At 32.2% G+C, this 14,769-nt stretch overlaps 1 protein-coding gene across 2 annotated transcripts in view; it reads left to right on the top strand.

The window, feature by feature from the left end:
- Positions 1 to 14,769, top strand: part of LOC150097493 (solute carrier organic anion transporter family member 74D-like) — a 314,670-nt gene that overhangs the window by 233,717 nt on the left and 66,184 nt on the right. For both annotated transcript variants that reach the window (XM_090407008.1, XM_090407009.1), the window contains one exon: positions 12,279 to 12,387. The gene's annotated coding sequence lies outside the window, so the exon portion shown is untranslated. The remainder of the gene's footprint in view (positions 1 to 12,278; positions 12,388 to 14,769) is intronic.

The raw sequence follows: 14,769 nt of genomic DNA, 5'->3' as shown, positions 1-14,769 counted from the left end.
TCTAGTTCATCCCACAAATGTTCAGTAGGATTGAGATTGGGGCTCTGTGCAGACCAGTCCAATATGTGGACGTTTATGTCTACAAACTACACAGTTACCGCAGCCTAATGACACGGTGCATTGTCTTGCTGAAAGAGACAATAGTCAGTTCCTTAGAATCGCCACAAAGTAGGAAGTATTGCATTGTCCAGAATGTTTAGATGCCTTTCGGAGCTCAATGTTCGTGGTATCACAAACAGAGATCAATGTAGGAAAAACTGAACCATGCCATCACACCGCCACATCCGATTTTTATAGTTGGGGTCACGCACTCTACTAAGAGACGTTCACCGGACATTCGCCACATCCACATCGCTCCATAACACAGCTTTCCAAGGTTCTACGTCCCCTTGTAAACGCTCTTTCCTGAATCGCCACTGAAGACGACGCTCCATGTTGGTTCAGGTTATGCGGGGCTTGCATATTGCAGTCCTACAATGGAAACGCATGTTGTGATCCGCGGTTCTTAATGCTTTTGTGCAGATTCGTTTTCCAGTAGATGCCCAGAAGTCAGCATTCAACGTATCGGCGACGAATGGTGGGTTTTACATATTATGCTTCATATCCCCGTATGGTGAGGTTTGTTGAGTGTGGTGGGACGTCCAATGCGGATAATACTTTCAGTTGGCTCCCTGCCAAACCGAGAGGCCAGCACCATGGCATTCTCTTACAACGCCTATCAAACTTCATCAGTTCCCTTCTTGCAGCTATTTCACCTGGATGGACACAGTTGCATTTACTTGGGAGCATCATATTCCTTCAGTTTATACCGGCTACAAACGTAAAGTGTTACATGGCAATTAACCTTGTCCATGGGGGTTAGTGTATACGTCGACTCCTTCTCCAAGAAATTACAGTGCTTCGACATTAATAATGAACTGACTTTACCAATTAATCTGGGTCCAAAGTTTCCCATTACAGAACTTTGCCGGAATGAAATCCATCAAGAATATATAACCAACCGCGATCCTGATGCTAATTAGTCATACGGCCGCTGATGAAAGTCACGATATTTGTTCATCTAAGAATGAAGATTGTACTTCATTCTAATCTTTGCTCAGAATATCAGGATAAAGGTCGATGTAGCAGACGGATGCACACATTTTAATGGCGTAAATGGTTTCCCTGGAAGGTAAGAATCCATTGTATAAAATTTAAAGTTAAAAAGAGGAAAATCTCGATTTACTGCGTTTTATATTTCACGTTTGAGTATAAATAAATTAATAAACATCCCTTATATAAATGGGTAAGGTAGGAAGATCATTTAACACATAATAAGACGTCTCTGAGAATATATTAAGCTTGTATTACTTTTATGCATTTAGTCTTGATTTAGATTGTTTTTTTACAATATTCCCATGTTATAATCTCCAAGAAAATTATTCAAATGCGTAAAATGGCTAATTTCAGAAGATAAGGAACACCCAACACAATCGTTTGTTTCTAGCTGCTTATTTTATTTTCCAAACTCATTTCATTAAGATAGTGTTTTTCAGTGACAAACTGTCTTAATGCTACAACAAGCTTCAATTTAATATCTTTTTAGGAAAGCTTATTTCAGTGTTTATTTATTTGTTTGGGACGCGTGTACCAACTGACCTTGGTAACATTTCAGCGTGATTTCTATGGAGGCACCACTGGGAATGAAAATGATTACTTCCGTGTTTCTGCACAGGTTGCCGGGGCAACGAGCTTCCTCCGTTATTAGACACGGTGCACCATTAGAGGGTCTAGTTGCTCCTTTTGAGCAAGAGAAGACACACGTAACAGGTGACATGACTTTGAAATTGGTAACAAGCCCATGATGCTGTCTGTGCAAGTTCTCCATCATGAAATTTTACTTGGAAAAATTTCCAATAACAAATCGTATTAAATAAAAAACGGTGAGTCGATTTATGTGTTTCTATATGTAAATATATATTAAGTATTACAAGTAATTATCTGGTTTCTTCGCACATTATAGAATAGATTAAAAAGTTTCGAAGATGGAAATAGAAAACACTATGGCTTCAAATACATCAGTTATTAGTTTATCCAGTAATTATTTGTGCTTCTTTATAAACTAGAAAATAAGTTAAAAAATTCCAAAGATAAACTAATAATGTTCATATAGAAAATAATATAAGTTAAAAAATTTCAAAGATAATGTTCATATATAGGAAACAATGTTTTCAAATACATCAGTTATTCCTTATAGTCCCTATAAGGACTGGCTTAAAGGGGCGAACAAAAATGCTTTTCATCTTCCCCGTTATCTGTGGAGAACAGTGTAGGGATAAGGTGTTATTGAGCTATTAAAACTCTGATCATGGCAGGGTAACAGCAATAGCCGACCCTCAGTTAAAACTTCATTGGCTACAGCATTGCCATCCATTGCCCTCCGAAGGTATTAATCACAGTATCTCCACATCAGTTATTAATATGGATATGTAAATATATATTAATTTTTATCTAGTAATTATTTGGTTTCTTTGTAAACTAGAAAATAAGTTAAAAAATTGCAAGATAAACTGATATTGCTGATATAAGATAAAATATGTTTTCAAATACATCGGTTATTATTATAACCGATGTATCATACCGAAAGTTCATACGCAATCAGATTTGCGTGAGTGAGATTGAAAAACTAAAAGAAGCAGAAAATTGTTATCGTGAACACTTCACTTTTGCATTTTATAAGGATTTAATTCAGTGTTTCAAATCCTTAAGTACAGTGACGCAGTTGCTTGGCATAGAAAAAAAAATCAGTATTAAATTGGTGCCTCTCCAATTAATATTAAGAAAATGAATGCATTTTAGAAATCCTAGATTTTCAATCTAATCATTCTAATAGATGATCTTAAAATTAATTCATTTTATGAGGATTTCATGTTTCCTTTCGTCAGGCGCATTTTTTCTCTCATGTCTTCTATTATCGCAGCATTTTTCAATGTTGCATAGCAAGGGATAATTTTTACGGCTCATCTCATATACGTTCATATATGCACACATGGACGGTATGTAGATTGTGAATTAAACAAATACATTTGCAATAAAAAAAATACATGGTGTTTTACTGGTATCTGATATCAGTTAAACAACACTAATGGACCGAAGTATTTTCTATGTGTAAATACACGTTAAACATGAATAAAAATGTTTACACATTTCTGTCGTTTATTATTATCCCTTATTATTTGATTTTATCTGACTTTTTGATATTTTGAGGACCTCTTTTATACATTTACTTCTGCCTTAAACAGGATTCGAACCCATTCTAAGTAAACGAGGAGGTTATCGTTCTCATTACTGCGTAAGGAATTGTTCGCATTCTTTCATGCATTTGTTTGTCTAAAAAGTGCTGACTTTCAGGTGAAGAATGTTTCTCTTTAGCGCATCATTATTTTTATTTAAATTATTAATTAGGAATCGTGTGGACTTTTGAAATTTCTATTGAGGAATGTTAGTTGACTTATTTGTACTTTATTGGTTTTAATTCTAATTATGAATAAAACCACATATAAATTCAAGTTTATGAAACTGTTGAGAGTAACTGCAGGTCATTTGTACAATATTTTGTTAATGCCTCCACAGGTTCTGAACTAGGTTAAGGTCAGCATTATAGTCGGCCGTGCTAAAAGCGGAACTTGACATTTTGGAACCCATACCTCGTAGCTCACTGATGAAATTACCGCTCTGTGTAGAAATCTAGGATTCTGAATCACATCCGCTAATCTTTCTCCTACACACAGAAGCGACATAAGTTTCGATCAACATTAACTAACTTCAAGGAGAACACTAAGAGCTGAGCATCTATCTACACTCCAATTTAATGTCGACATCTGGGAAGACTGTTTTCATCGTATCATAAAGTAAATCCCACCTGCTGGTATTCTAGTCACGTCGTTTGATACATGAACCAGTCTAAGCAATGCTTAGAAGTGAGTAGCGTGATTGAAGGCCATGGATCGACTGGAAAAGTCGTTTCTTTGTAAAGATAATTGCGTAATGCAGTTAGTGGTCATGATACTTGAATTGTGGATCATACTCTCATTTGATTCAATGCAATGTTTTACATTCATGAATTTCCGATAAAATTATATTTATAATAATTTTTTTTTTTTCGTTTTCATAATCCTGCTTAGATAGAACCTGAAACTTTTAATGGAGAAAGATCATAATTACCTTTCAAGGATAACCATAAGCTGATGAAAGTTTTGATGAAAAATGATAAGCAGAAAACTACTACAAATTAGTAGAAATCGCTTGGGTTATTACGCAATAAACGACAAAATATCCCCGCTTCATTCGTTAGTTGCCTCAGTGTTAACCCTACCAATAATTCATTTCTTTTGTTTATTTTCATATCTCACATTTGTGCAAACTACATTAAACATTAATGCCAATGAAAATGAATTAATACTAAATTAGCAAAAAAAAAAAGCCATAAAAATATTAAACAATTAAGAACTATAATATACCACCCATGATAAACTACGAAGAGATCCTTCTTTCACTTTCTTTTGTCTTGCTGTTACACTTTCCTTTTCTATTTTCATCCTCTGCTGGATGAAACGAGCAAAAATAAAACGATCTTGGAAAGTCTCTTTTTAAAGAAGTAAAGTGATAACACGTTTATTATGAATGTTTCAGAATATTATTAAGGATTTAGACAATTAATAGAACCTTATTTTTTATATATAAAAATGTGGCTAAGTGAATATATTTTTTTTTCAGTCGATTGGATTTTTTTTAATCTAGAAGATGACATCCGATATAACTGACTTGAGCATATTGTAAAATATTTGTAGCGCAAGTGATCCAAGCTTTATATGATATGCTAATATAATTTCTTTCTCAAGCTATACATTTCACATTCGCCAACTATTTTAAGCGTTGTTCTTAATGGATGTAAGAATAACGTCCCCTTACAGTCCCTCTTTACACAGACTCGCTGAAAAACGAGGGGCCATTCCGGTTTCAGGGACACACACCTCCTCCCTGCTTTCTTTCCTCTATGAACTCCTGCTGTCTTCGTTAAATACACGATGAAGTTCAATAATTCTCTCTATTTCTGAGGTCATCTACTGCGTAATGTTTTTCTTATAATGTAGAGTGAACGTGAGGAGAAGATTGAGGGGAGTTGTTGAACAGTTCTTATCTTTGCTGGGGCTCCCCTTAGGGATCAACGAAATCACCCGAAATACCTCAAGATGCCACTAGACGCATATGATGCAATCGAAATATCCACTGTATGAAGAACTGGAAAGATTACTAAACGGGATGTCGCAACGGGCGGATGTTTGTGAGGTTCCCCTTCGGGGGGAACCATGTGGGTGGTTAGAAATTTTGCACACAATGCGTTGGTTTGTATTGTTGATATAATGAGTTGATGACATCTAGCTTTAGTGAGTGATCGATCATATTAGGTTTCAATGGGATGCTAATACACTGTCAGAGTATCAGCGAGTTGAATATTTTTCCGTTTTGGATAGAAATGTTGCTTCTAAATTATATTTATTTCAAAATCTTTCAGTTATTCACCAATATAATGGTTAAGAACACTAACTCTATGCTAACTTTATCATTAACAGATGATTATAAAGACTTATAAATAGATATAGAAGGAAATAATAGTAAATACACCCAGAATAAACTATTTAAGACATAAGCAATCTTTAAACTGTCATAAAATGGTTTCTGCACTTAAATATTCGTTTACTTTAAAAAAAATATATGGTACATTTAAAAAAAAAAATCATAGAAGTCTAACCATTTTTAAATAATTACAAAAATTCAATTTATTGCAAGAAGTATATTATCGAACATGTTATTTTAATCTATGACATGAAAAAATAATTTATAATATTTGATAACTTATCATAAATTATCATACATTAAAGTATACGCAATTTGCAGTTACACTAATTGATTCTCCACAACACACGCCCACACACACACACACACACATATATATATATATATATATTTTCTTTTTTTATAGAAAAGAAACACAATTATTTATTTAAAAAGTCACTTTCATAGTATTTTTTTGTTTCTCCCATCCACGAAAGATTATTTTGCGAACCTAGAGTACATTTTGTGCCATGAATGGGCTAAGAATTTTTATTTTCATCGATTTATGCATATTTGTATTTTTTAATTTTTGATTTTTACCTGCACTACTAGAGATTTGGTCTCTAGAGCAACGCTACTCTAGATACCAAACAAAGAACGCTTTCAAGCAGCTTCAACAAGCCTCAAATAAGCTGGGCGGTGGTCTTACACCGGACGATGAAATTCTTCTCTCACCTAAACCACAAACATCCATGTCCACGGCGGATTCGAACCTGCAGTCTATTGGTTAGCAGCAGATACGCTAACCACTTGGCCAACCAGGTCGGCTAAATTGAATTAATAATGCCAAATGAATTATAATATGAACTGTATATTACAGACACATTAACGCATAAGAATCTTGCTACATTATTGTTTTTCTTTAGAATAAAAACAGTGCCTATTTCTAGACAGTGTATACATGTAAATCTACTATATTTTCAACATTCGAAACAGCAATCCATTTGTTATTACATAACTTCACTGTGATGTAATGTAAATTATAAAATCTTCTTTAGAAAGACCAGCAAAATATTATACTTAAATCCATGAAAATCTTCTCTGGTATTTAAGAAAATAAAATTTCCCACCTAACTGCTGCAACGGCTGTCAACTATATACGAGTATTATCGGATCGCTCAAATAATCCATTGTTATGTTGTTCCCGGAAAATGTATTAACTAACATTACAAAATTCCAGTACATCATTGTTCTTTCTAAATTAGAATGTATGATAAGCCTAAATGAGTTTATAATACATTTCTCTGTATCATTTCTTTAATCAGATTATAATCAGCCAACCAACAGCCCTTTATGTTGGCCCGTTGTTGGTGATTATATCATTCGTATGAATGAGTGTTCAATCATTAATAAAACTTCCAGAAACGTTACTACGCAGGAACTTCTATTTTCTGAATGATTTAGAAGTGTGGCTATTTACACAAGAAACGCGTGGGATTTTTAAGTGTGCGTGGGTGTGTAATGACACGCCATCAGATCTCCCCCGCACTATTTGTTTTCAGTGCTTTTCTATTTCCCGATAAAGACCGTCATTACAATGATCTCAAAACTAGTAATTTTCTGCTAGCTAATATGCAATAGATCGACACGCCTATTTTAACGAGATATTTAAAAATAACTTGACATGGCAATTCACATTTCTGTGAGCTCTTAGTTCAGCATTAAAAATGATCCTTATTATTCTTGTCAAACGCGGATAATCACAAAGCTATGCTTTATTTATAATTACAATTAACGAATTTTATGTAGGGATTATTTATAATTATAATTAACGAATTTTATGTAGGATTATGCGTTACTAATAAGCTGCAATTACTGGACAAATACTTCTGGAAACGAAAACATAATTAATGTGACTTTTATTGCTGTAAATGTAAAAATAAAAATAGACTTCTTTTTTTTTTCTTAATAAATTTATTTGCTTAAGATGCAAAAAGGTGTTGGAATTATATACAAGTAAAAATGTACAAATCATTAGAATAATAAAAATTATCTTCAAAATAATAAAATAAACTACAGTTTAACTTTTATTTTATTAGTTTTAATAGAAATTATTTTTAAACGTTGAGAATCTGTAGTATATTAATATTAGTATTGAGCTAAAGGCAAGATTGCGGTAAATAAAGATCATTATTAGAAATAATAATCAGAAATATAAAGTAAAATTAAAAAGTAAAATTAAAGATATACAAAAAGAATTGAATTAATAATATAAAATTAAAATAAAGCTAAATAAAAACAGAAGTTTAAAACAAATGAATAAAGTCTTGAAATCAATAAAATAATTAAATTAATTTATTCATCAGGTCACAATTTATTCAGTTTCGCTTCATGCAAAAACTGTAGTTTTATGCAAATCAAGTTTGAAAATCTGTAGTATATGAATATCACAGAGGACCAAGAGTTAAAAAAACTGTCCTAGAGATCAAGTATGGACATTTTTTCAAGCCACATCGATTTCAACAATTTTATTTAAATTTCAATTTTTAATTAAACTTAACTTTATTAATAGATGCATTCAATTAAAGTTTAATTAATAAAATAAACTTGTTTTAATTTTTTTGATAATTAATAATTTTAGAATATTGAATATATTTTAAAATTTTATTCCTAAAAGCAAAACTAACACCATTTACTTTTATTAATAGAAATAATTAATTAAAAGAATTTCGTGTGTTGCACTTAGTTTAGTTTGTGTATTTTTTTGAATTATTATTCATCATTTATATTTATATTTCAAAATTACAATAATTTTTGAATTATTATTACTATTAATATTACTATTAATATTTTAAAATTACAATAATTATTGAATTATTATTACTATTAATATGTTCTTTTCTGTACATTATTATGTTTATTGCTGTATGCATTCTTTTTTACTCATTGAATGACTTAAACGCCATTAGTTTAACAACAGGTGTTCATGAAATCCATGCAGCAAATTTTCCTATAAAAGGTAAAGCTCGCTGTGGATTTCGAGACTCCATTTATTTCGTCATCTCATAAGAGAACGGGAATTTTGTAACAGGTGTTCTCAGTTGAAATGGTAATGAATTAAGTAGGAATAGTTCCAAAGACTTCACCTTCGTCTCTAATCAGCGCATTACTATCTGTAATGGTTTACACTCAGCCTTAGGAACGCTGAAATGTAAGAAGACAAAAAATGTAATTGCCAATCTATCCCCGAAGCTATACGTGCACTGGAAACAAAACATGACCTTTCCTTAACACTAAAGACTATTTGTTTCTGTATAGTACCTAATTAAGTGTCCTATTTTCTGGTTGATCATCAAAGAAAAATCTAAATTAACAAAACTGGGACAGGATTAATTCATTGTAGCCTTTTTTTTTTGGAACGCACATGTTAAAATTCTAAACGTAATGTAGCAGCATGTAATATTTTCAGATGCAATTACCCATAACGAACGCTCTAGGGTTGACGTCACAAGCAATTTATGAGCATCTTTTTTTTACAGAGGTTAAAAAAGCATGATATTAATGCTTCCATTAACACCTATTAAATTTAACATTAATCTAATTAATTATGGATTGTATCTTACCGTAATGATTTGTGTCCTTATCTACTGGTGCCCTAGTAAAAATCGAATATTATAAAAGTCAGGGAAGGTTTATAAATGAAATTATTTGTGATCAAGTATCGTGTAATGAATAATGGGTTATAAAACTGAATGCTCTGGAATCCTGTCACCCTCACAATAACCAAAAAAAGTGCTATGGGAGCAATATTACTTGGAATTCTAAATGAACCTTCGAATTATCACAGCTGGATCGACCGTTTTCATAAAATGGTTCCTTCCATCCTGACATTTAAAGACCAATGGCTGTTACCCTCTTATAAAGAGCAGTGTAGTATGCTAATTAGCTTGACTCCATAAGAAATTAGGCGAGCAATGTGTCTTTAACACCTTAGATAATCTAAAGAAAAGCTAAATACCTTAGAAAAATGATCTGATTTTTCATTGGTTACTAATAATAGTTCATCTAAAGCCATTGAAAACATTGTGATGATATTTAAATATTACAAATACTAATTATAACTAATAATAATTAGTTATAATTATTATTTAAATATTAATGTATAAATAGCATTTATTTATTTAATATTATCTGTCTACATTTTAATACAAATGTAGTTTATTTTTAAAGTTATAAACCTGTAATAAAATTCTTAAAGTCATCATTTACTTTTTAAAAGTCAGTGCAAGTTACTAATGTCGCAGTACTTACTTATTTCAGTGTTGACGTCTTCAACGGGGTTATTCCGCAGGTAATTCAGGAATACGTGATAGTAATTTCATACAAAGCGTGCATTATCTCCCTCTTAACGCTTCCACTTAGTTCCTGGTTATTTATTACTTCCCGTGCTCCTGTCAAGTGCTGAACTGGTTGTATTAAGTGAATGTAAGATGGAGAAAGTATTAGGTGATCGAGGCATTTTGGCATTTTTTTTTCTTTCTTTCTGTTGGGTTGTACATTGCAGTTCATCCTTAAACCAGATCATGTTTTTGTATGGATGATTATAAAAATATGATTTTTCGCACATTTTCTATGCAATTATTTATAGAAAAAATGTTTTAGATTTAGAAATCATACACTTTAAAATACATTTAAAAATTATAAAACAGTTTCAATGAACAAAAATTGATGAAAAGAAACCAATCAGATATAAATTATTATTTATAATTATTGAAGTCATAAAATAGGAATGAATGTATCTGACAGTTTTCAAGACGAATTTATAGAATTTCATTTTCTCTTTAAAATTTGACACAGGGAAGGAGCCTGATGCATCATTGGACACTGTGACAAAGGAAGAGCATAAAAAATGGATGTGTAAATTTCGGATGGTTGGCAAAACTTTCTATTGTTCAACATATTTTACTTACATACATACAAGGGAAGGTTTGTGGTTATCGTTTGAGAATTATAGAACGATAAACTAAAGCTATGAAACCAGCATGAGATTATTAAAAACCTTATGATATTGTAAGGAATAATATTTCCTATGCTGTTTCACTATGAGACTGACGAACAAATCTTTAACTGAAATTGTTTTTGAAAGTTTTCGCGTTCTATGGATTCGAATCTTGGTCTTCCCTCACCACCGATACTGACTGAGCTATGAAGGCTCTATCAGGATGGGGAGAGCGTAAGAAATTATTGTAAACATGTTCATGACGATATCATAATATTGCTTAGAATACATAAATGGATTTTTGTTAAAATATGCAAACTGTATACTACTACTTTTTTAAGATCAGCCTTATAAGGCTCAAAGAGCTCTCATGCTCATCTAGAGCAGGCCTTTGCAAACATCCATGCCCGAGGTGGGAATTCAACCCAGAGTTTATTGGTTGGAGAGCAGGTGCTCTCCACTCAACCAACCAGGTCTGTATTTATTATATAAATCAAAATGTTTTGTATCATTTCTTGAAAATTTTTCAAATTAGTTTACCGACCTGAAAGTCGTAATAAAAGAGAGCAAGATAGATCGAATAGGATTATTGCATATGAAATACCATCCATCATAGTTTTATTAAGATGATGTATTTTTTTATTTGTCAAATATCTCTGCAATGTGTAAATGAAAAAAAAATATAAAAGATACACTTCGTAAAAGAGTTAAAAACTGGTTTTTAACTTCAGGTTTTTTTTACCTGAAGAAAAATCTGTTCACTTTAAAATCAATGAAAATCGCGAGTGTCTCTGTGTGTGGGTGGGTGGGGGTAAGTGTTAGGAAGTGCATCCTAAATGTGGTTAGTATCTTACTCAAAATTGTAGATGTGGGATAGAACTGAACTGTACTATCCCACAATACAGAATAGAATGTTCTTTCCCTATTCTAAAGGGCATAGTTCGACTTGATTTCTTCACGTCTGTTGAGATGAAATGATCGATTTTATTCTCGCAAGGATTCTCATAATATGGCCATTATGAATCATTACTGAGTTTGTTTGTTTTTTTTTAAAAAAAGAAATTTACACTCCGAATATTTATAATGTGTATCGACGTTATGCAACTCTCATAATCTTTGTATACGGAATCAAGTTGATATATAATCTCTATATAAATACTTGCATGCACCGTTTATGGGCTGCAGTAGGTACAGCTAATAATAATATCTACTCCCTAGAAGATGGACAATTTAGCACTTTATTAAAGCTGAAGGGTAGATGAAATATCTGACAATATGCAAACTTGTCCATGACCTCAATTTCTGTGATACTTGATGAAATACTGACACAATGTTAGAGAGAGAGAGAGAGAGAGAGAGAGAGAGAGAGAGAGAGAGAGAGAGAGAGACTATGTCCTCTCTCTCTCCCTTCAAGTCAAGCTAAAAACAGTGTGAGGTGTTAACGAATCTCTTATCTTTATATTTAGCATAAGTTTAAAATTTTATTATCTAAATATCCTAAGAGCTCAATCTTCATTTTGTTATAAAGATCTTTTCAATTTTGTACTGAAAGTATTCATTGTTATTTAAAAAGGGCACTTTTTATTTATGAATTTTTAAGTTGTTTTTAAACTATTTGATCCTCGTAAGTTAAATTATATTAAATTAAAAGAAATTTGTTTTATTTTTATTTATTTATTTTTAGGAGTGATGTGATATGGATGAAGATTTCAATATAAACGGGTATTATCAATATTTCCGGAGCAAGCCTTTACAGTGGGTATTACCTTGAGGGATATTTATTTCCGTTATCAGTAAGTAATAAAAAAAGTGGTATGAATCTCAGTAATAAAATTTTATAGTACTGATTATCTTAATTTTGTAATTCTCTTAACTGAAATGTGGCGCAGTTCTTTTAAAATTTACATCAACATCTTGTTTGAGGGTTTTTGATTCATGAATAGCCTTCAGACTCTCCTTGAAAAGTTTCAAATGTGTACGTATAAAATTCTGCATCTTCAGCAGAATTTCAGATACTGCAGATTAGTTTAGGACTAATGTTTCCACTTTCGTATTAGTTACTAACCACACACACACACACACACACACACACACACACACACACACACACACACACACACACACACACACACACACACACACACACACACACACACACACACACACACACACACACACACACACAAAGATAGACTAGACAGCAAATGATCTTTGCCCTATCTTTTCCATTATCAGAAACTAAATGATTAATTTTAGAGAATTTCGTCTGCTTTGTTGAATATTCTTACTGCTTAACACATATGTTTTGTTTAGGCCCATTTTTTAGTGTCTACTGCATCTTTATGTATTGGGAGAAAAGTATACTGTAGATATTATTACTTTTAATGTAGACCGAAGAGCAAAACTTACAGGCAAATCCCTTTAGTTTTGTCAGTTGGATTCACTTTATTTTACGACAGAATCAACTAATCGTTATGAGACAGTATATTATGTCCTTTAATTACATGTGTTCGGCTCGGATTGCTTGTTTTGAGGCATGGAAAATGGCGTTTCCGAGAGGAAATACCATGCCTCCTGCACACGAAATTGGCTAACTCATCTTTAGATGAAAAAAAAAATCTCATAAAGGTACTCCGTTTCCTATATGGGATTTAAGTCCGGTATATCTCTCCTCCGCATCATATTCAGTACCATACATTTTATAGGGAAATAACAGTATTTTTTTTTATTAGAATTTCAGCTCTCTAGCTTTTCTCCAAACTTGTTATCATCTATAAAGCAAACCAATCCTTTTTCCTCTTTCGATATCCTTTGAAACAACTTCCACCTCTTACCATGAGTATTTTTCTAACAGTAAATCTTATAAATATTTCATTGTAATAATAATAATAATAATAATAATAATAATAATAATAATAATAAAAAGCTTCTTCCTTCAATTCTTTTTATAATCACCATCGTTTCATTGCCTGTGCTTTAGATAGTAAATCTCTCTTCTGAAAAGAATATTAAGCCTATTTTCTGTTAGTTCAGGAGCACTATAAAAATAATAATTAACATCATATTGTATGATACTGTCCTTACGTTAAGCATAAGCCAACGTTTAATGTTCCCATGTTGTTATGTACTACGTTTACTCGTTCACTTTTGAATACACTTTTGATGATTTTCGCATACTTTCTTTTCGAGGGTAGCTGAAAAATATTTAGAACTGAGCGTTCACTCAGACACTACCACTAACGAAGTTGCAATAATGCGGAAAATTTAGTGACGTCTCTTGACTTCACCTACCGTACAAAAGACGGAAGATTCATTCGGATATCAAAAGTACGCTGTTATGAATTGCAGGTATTTTCCTTGGTGCGATTGTGAATAGATGCTGATGAAGCAACGTGTGTATACATCGATCTGCTGCAAACTTTGTAGCACAGCCAAAGAAGCAAAATACACAATGAACTGGACTGCCTACCGAAAAATGTTTCCAATGACATCAAAAAACAGTTCACCAGAAACAGTCTGACATATCTTTTGTCACTTCGATTTTGCACCTTAACAATGTGCCCATGTCATGCGATCCTGTGTGTCCAGGAATTCTTAGTCGAGTACAGTCACCTAGTGCTCTAAATTTTAAGAACTCACCCAATTTTTTCCTTACAACTTCTTCCTGTTCTCCAAGTTAAATGTCCATTAAAGAAAAAAAAAACTCAGGACCGTTTCAATCGCTAGAATACAGTCATTTTTTGATCATAACTCAAAGGTCGTGATGTTATGTCTTTACAATCTAATTCACTTGTTTCTATAGCCCACTAAGGTTACTATCAGTTAAATTTGATTACTGAAATCAATTCATTAATTTTTTACTTTTTATAATGTAAAAAAATAATGAATTGAAGTACAGTTCTCTTTGCCATTTATTTTTCTACAAATACAACATGACTCTTTGAAATCAACAACTTCCGGCAAGGAAGTTGTTGATTTAAAAAAAAAAATAAAAAACCTGCCACTTAATGCAGTGGAAAACCTACCAGATAAATATATTATTTTTTGACAGTTAAATAAACGGTTATTATCTATCTATTACTCGACAGCAATGTCACGTTTTTCTGTCTTCCATCCAATATATATAGTTCCAGTTTCATGATATCTTAAAAATGATGTACGCAGTGCTACTAATA

The sequence above is a fragment of the Typopeltis vanoorti genome, chromosome 17 (genome assembly GCF_054136105.1).
Source record: "Typopeltis vanoorti isolate ZY-2024b chromosome 17, IOZ_Tvanoo_1.0, whole genome shotgun sequence".
Lineage (NCBI taxonomy): Eukaryota > Metazoa > Arthropoda > Arachnida > Uropygi > Thelyphonidae > Typopeltis > Typopeltis vanoorti.
This window is presented reverse-complemented; position numbering and strand designations above follow the sequence as displayed.